Genomic DNA, 6,349 nt, shown 5'->3' with positions numbered 1-6,349 from the left:
TGTTCTGAGGCAGCATCTCTTGTTCACTGTTGTATATTAGCAGGCTAGCTGACCGGCAAGCTCCCAGGAAATCTGTAGTCTCTGCCTTCCTTGCCACTGTGGGAGCGTTGGGATTACAGACGTGTGTCGCCTTTCGTGAGATCTGATGATCTGAATTCAGATCCTAACCTTTGCCTGGCAGGTGCTTTACCTGCTGAGCCATTTCCCTGGCCCACTGATAATGTCTTATTAGCATATACCTACACAACAGAAGAGGGTATTCTCAGAAAATACTAAATGGTAAGGAAAATGCTTGTGATTCATTGAGAGCTAAAACCCAGGGGATGATATTATGCTGTTGCCTGGAACTACGAGTTCAGAAAACAGAAAAAGGACCGGAAAGAAATAAAGTACTATGCTATCTCCCTAGGGGCTGTTCAGTGTGGCTTTAATTTTCTTAGTAACTTGGTGTGTTTCTGACTTCAGTGTTCTTGTGGACAGGAAGGATTAGTTAGAAAACAAATAGGTTGTTCTTTCTGGGACGGCCAGTGCCCTGAGCAGACCTTGGGGACAAGCTCTCAGCCAGTCCCACAACACCCAGAGGGAGCTCCACTCCCAGGCGCTCTAACACGTCCAAGATCAGAGGCAAGGAGGACACAATATCTGTCCCAACACCAGGAGTAACTGGGACCAGCAAGACCCAGGCACACAGATACTTCACCAGCTCAGCCGCTCAGGTTGCTTCCAGTCTGTCTGGGCTGGTGCTCTGAGCAGATCTTGGGCTCACAGTTCTGCAAACTCTGCAGCCAGTCCCACAACACCCAGAGGAAGCTCCACTCCCAGGCGCTCTAACAAGCCCAGGATCCCAGGATCGCAGCTTGACTCTGAGGAGTTCTGACACAACCAGGATCACAGGAAGGACAAGCTCCAGTCAGATTTAGCAAGAGCAAGTAGCACTACAGAGATAACCAGATGGCATGGGACAAATGTAAGAATATAAGCAACACAAACCAAGGTTACTTGGCATCATCAGAACCCAATTCTCCCACCATAGCAAGTCCTGGACACACCATCACACAGGTAAAGCAAGATTCAGATCTAAAGTCACTTCTCATGATGGTGATACAGGACTTTAAGAAAAACATAAATAACCCCCTCAAAGAAATACAGGAGAATACAGGTAAACAGTTAGAAGCCCTTAAAGAGGAAACACAAAAATCCCTTAAAGAACTATAGGAAAACACAATCAAACAGGTGAAGGAAATGAACAAAACCATCCAGAATCTAAAAATGGAAATACAAACAATAAAGAAATCAGAAAGAGAGACAACCCTGGAGATCGAAATCAGGAGTCATAGATGCAAGCATCACCAACAGAATACAAGAGATAGAAGAGGCAGAAGATACCATAGAAAACATTGACACAACTGTCAAAGAAAATGCAAAAAGCAAAAAGCTCCTAACCCCAAACATCCAGGAAATCCTGGATGCAATGAGAAGACCAAACCTAAGGAAAATAGGTAGAGAAGAGAGTGAAGACTCTCAATGTAATGGGCCAGTAAATATCTTCAACAAAATTATAGAAGAAAACTTCCCTAACCTAAAGAAAGAGATGCCCATGAACATACAAGAAGCCTACAGAACTTCAAATAGACTGGACCAGAAAAGAAATTCCTCCTGTCACATAATAATCAAAACACCAAATCCACTAAACAAAGAAAGAATTTTAAAAGCAGTAAAAGGAAAAAAGTCAAGTAACATATAAAGGCAGGCCTATCAGAATTACACCAGACTTCCCACCAGAGACTATGAAAGCTAGAAAATCCTGGGCAGATATCATACAGACCCTAAGAGAACACAAATGCCAGCCCAGGCTACTATACTCAGCAAGATTCTCAATTACTATAGATGGAGAAACCAAGATATTTTATGACAAAACAAAATTTACACAATATCTTTCCACAAATCCAGCCCTACAAAGGATAATAGTTGGAAAACACCAATATAAGGAGCAAAACTACACCCTATTAGAAGCAAGAAGGTAATCTTTCAACAAACCCACACAAACCTAATTCCACTTCTTACAACAAAAACAACAGGAAGTAACAATTACTTTTTCTTAATATCTCTTAATATGAAAATTAGTATTACCAACATATCCTAATCGATTGAAATCCAAAAATATGAGGAATTAGAATTTTGTTGGCTACCATCCAGTGGTCTCTATAATTTGGTAATTGGAGGAATAGGTCCAATATTGTACAATCTATATACACTGTCAGCTTGTTTGTACGTGGCTGTGTCTTGCTGTGTACAACATAATGGTCTTAAAATCTTGCTTCTCCTATCTCAGCCTCTCTATTAGTAGTATTGTTTATTTGATGTTTTTACACTATTCTATGGTTTTCAGAACAGCTTACATACTTCAAAAGTATTTATATAGCCAAAAGAAATGTATACTATTAAATTGGGAGGTGGCTTGTAAGAGAACAACAAAGAGTGAGACTGAATGCTTTGCTTGACGTTTCTAACTAACCATTGCATCAAGTTTGGAGAAGAGGACTTTATAAGTTACTCTTTCTCTGAGATGAATGCTTTTCCAAATTATCACAGCTAATGAACCAAATTCTTACCCTCACCTAATGTCTATGCCACCCTCCAAGCAGAACCGTTGTTCATTGAAACAGTCGGTGAATGACTTTATGGATAGACTATCTTAATACACACACCATTTTTTTTTTTTCGAGACAGGGTTTCTCTGTATAGCCCTGGCTGTCCTGGAACTCACTCTGTAGACCAGGCTGACCTTGAACTCAGAAATCTGTCTGCCTCTGCCTCTTAAGTGCTGAGATTAAAGGCGTTTGCCACCACCGCCCGGCACACACACCATTTCTTAAATGAATGTAACCTGTTGTCTGTGGGCTGAAAATAAAGTCACTCACTCCAGTCAATTATCTTTGACCATAGCAGGAAGTCTGTATCCACAAATCGTGCCTACAATTCATTCTTTGGTGCAGCAGAACTGTCAACTCTCAGCTTACCTACGATGGAGGTAAAATCCTTTGGTGATGTGAGGGTCATTGAAGTACAGCCTTATTATAATGAAATCCAATGTCTAAAAATTGTTCTTATTTTGGCTTGTACCATAGTAAGAACCAAGATTTTAAGCTCTACTAAATACAAAACAAATAAACAAAAAGACTTTATGTATTTGTGTTCATTTAAGAAAATACTAGTAGTGATGCATTATTTTAAAATATACAGTTAATATGTTTGGAGTTATTTAAAATTTTTTTGAGAAAAACGTATGCATTTTCAGTATTGCTGTAGACAAGCATCTACATAAGACTGTTAAATTGTTGTTTTATATCAAACAACTCTTATAATACTCATTTTTATTGTTATATTTTATAAATTTTAAAGAATATGACAAAAAAGGTATTGTATGCATTGAAGGGGGTCTCTGGGAGGAGTTGGGGAACAAAAGGGAAACAAGAATGTAATTTTATTCTGTTTACTTAAAATATGCTTTTAAATGTTAACAAATTCAGATAAATTGAAATCATGTATCTTTTATCATTATAATGCAATAAAACTTAAATCAATAAAAAGAAAAGTTTTCTACAGCCCCTATCCTCAAACAACTGGAGTGTCGACATGTGATATGTCCAGCTACCTGTTTCCATGAACCCTAGGGAGACAACATCTGAGGAGGCCCCTTTAAACACATCCCCTCAAGAGAGAAAAGAGGAGAAGAAGGATGAAGAAGAAGAAGAAGAAGAAGAAAAAGAAGAAGAAGAAGAAGAAGAAGAAGAAGAAGAAGAAGAAGAAGAAGAAGAAGAAAAAGAAGAAGAAGAAAAAGAAGAAGAAGAAGAAGAAGAAGAAAAAGAAGAAGAAGAAGAAGAAGAAGAAGGAGGAGGAGGAGGAGAAGGAGGAGGAGAAGGAGGAGGAAGAGGAGGAGGAAGAGGAGGAGGAAGAGAGAGAGGGAGAGGAAGAGGAAGAGGGAGGAAGAGGATGAGGAGGAGGAGGAGGAGAAGGAGGGAAGGAGAAGGAGGAGGAGGAGGAGAAGGAGAAGGAAGAGGAGGAGGAGGGAGAGGAAGAGGGAGAGAGAGAGGGAGAGGAAGAGGAAGAGGGAGGAGGAGGAGAAGGAGAAGGAGAGGAAGAAGGAGAAGGAGGAGAAGGAGAAAAAGAGGAAGAATAGTAGTAGTACAGGCATTTGCACAGTCAGTGTCTCTCCGGGCCCTTCCCCCATCAGCTCCCCTCCTTTCCCTGTTCTCCATTTTCTCCCATCTTCTTCTCCCAGCGCTTTCAAACCTCTGCTCCTTTTTGGGCAAGGGCAGTTCAAGACTAACCATGGTCTGAGAATACCTACTATGTGCTCTCAGATGCAAGTTTGTAAGGGGTGGAGCTAAGTTTCCCTCCAGCCTCTGACTGGATTCCCCTACATCAAATTGCCCCATACTACGAGGCTAGAGTAACAGCCTTGTGTCCATCAGTATTATCATTGTTGTCACAAAATATGTACCAGACTATGTACTGGGAGAATTCCCACAAACAATCGTCCAACCACTCCCCTTGTAAGGCCCCCATAGCAAACCAAAACCAGCAATTACATCATTGGGTTTACCGTGGATGCTCACAGAGCATTGTCGAGGTGTTCCTTAATGGAGTGTAAGTGACCCCTAAGCAGCCTCACCAGAAAAGCTTACCCAGTATGGAGATGGCGTACTTAAGAGTTGTATGGTATAGCCCTGCCTTCCGCTAATCTGCCCTGATCTGTATACTCTAGCCTCTCCCTAAACCACGAGGCCACATGCACTTCAGGCAAAATTCCATACAAATGGCCAGGTGGAGCAAGAGGAGCAGCCACAGTCAGCTGAGGGTCCAATAGCCCTCCCCACCTGCTTCTCCTAGGGGGTGTGTCTACAGTCAGCAAGGCAGACGCTGAGGGTCTCCTGCAAGTCTTTACAGCTGTTCAAAGGGAAGAGCTGCTGTGCTCCGAGGAGAGTGCGCTACAACACAAGCCAGCTTAAGGAAGGAAGGTTCATTTAGAGTGACAGCTCAAAGTTCAGTCCATAATGACAGGGAAGCCATGGTGGCAGGAGCTGGGGGTGGCTGGCCACATTGCACTCACAGTCAGGAAGCAGAGAGTGACAGGAAGCTGGTGCTCAGCCCTCATTCTCCTTGTCATTCACTCTGGGATTCCCACCCATGGGAGGATGCAATTCTCATGCTGGCGGGTCTTCTCACCTAGGTTAACCCGATCCTGAAACCTACGCAGACATACCCATAGCTTTCTTTCCGAGGAAAGTCTGTCTAGATCGTGCCAAGTTGACCGCCAAAGTCACCGCCACAGAGCTAGTACTGGATTTTTTTTTCTTCTGAAAATTCAGGGAAAATGTAGGATTGAGAAATAAATTTTATCCAAAAGGCCAGTAAAATGTTCTCAGAGGAAGAAAGAAATCTGTGGTATTTCCATTTCGTTTTGCTTTTCCTTCAAACGAAAAGCAAGTCTTAGATCATCATCTCCCCTAGGTTTTCCACCCCTAGATTCAGATACATCTGAACCATCAGGATGCAGACATGAGCTGGTAAAGCCGGACACATAAGCTGTTTCGTCAAAGAGTGACCACAGTCCAGGCATCTTCAGATTCATCTTTCTAGACAGCTCTAATTCATTATATAAGTCTAATTCTCATCTTTAGAGGTTAAATTACGGGAAATGCCCCACTTTTGGTAGTGGTATTGGTGCCAGTGTTAGTTTATTGTCTGTAAAGGACTACCAGCACCCTAGTGCTTGCCTGTCGGATGCAGTCGGCTTGGTAGTCCAGTGGCTCCCCAACAAACTGGGAATTCTGTTGAGTTACTACTTCAGCACTGATGGTTGTAATTTACAGTGAGTCCCATCTTGTGAGAGTCCTTCCATCAAGCTTTCTGGAGGAAACAAACTCTGTGTGTGTGTGTGTGTGTGCTACAAAGCTTAATTAGACTCAGCCAATTGGTCATTTACACCTAAAACTTGATTACAAGTGGCACCCACTGTTTCACTACTAAGAGATTTTAGGAATTACCAAGGTAAGATTCCTACAAGTGAGATGAACTGTTTTAAAGTGAACAGTTCAGGGGCAGTTAGCAGCCACAGTATTGTCAGCCAGCATTGCCATGCAGCTGCAGAATGGTCTCCTAAACACACGGCTAAACTTCTGTACACTAAAAGTCCCTCCCTTATCTCAGCGTCTAAACCACCTATGGTGCCTAGTCTTGGTTGTCACCCTGACTACATCTGGAATCAGATAACCTAACCGCTCCCAAGCTCCCCCATGAAAGGGCACACCTGTGATCCCCCCAACCCCCATGAAAGGGCACACCT

This window comes from Mastomys coucha, unplaced genomic scaffold (assembly GCF_008632895.1).
Source record: "Mastomys coucha isolate ucsf_1 unplaced genomic scaffold, UCSF_Mcou_1 pScaffold1, whole genome shotgun sequence".
Classification (NCBI taxonomy): domain Eukaryota; kingdom Metazoa; phylum Chordata; class Mammalia; order Rodentia; family Muridae; genus Mastomys; species Mastomys coucha.
This window is presented reverse-complemented; position numbering follows the sequence as displayed.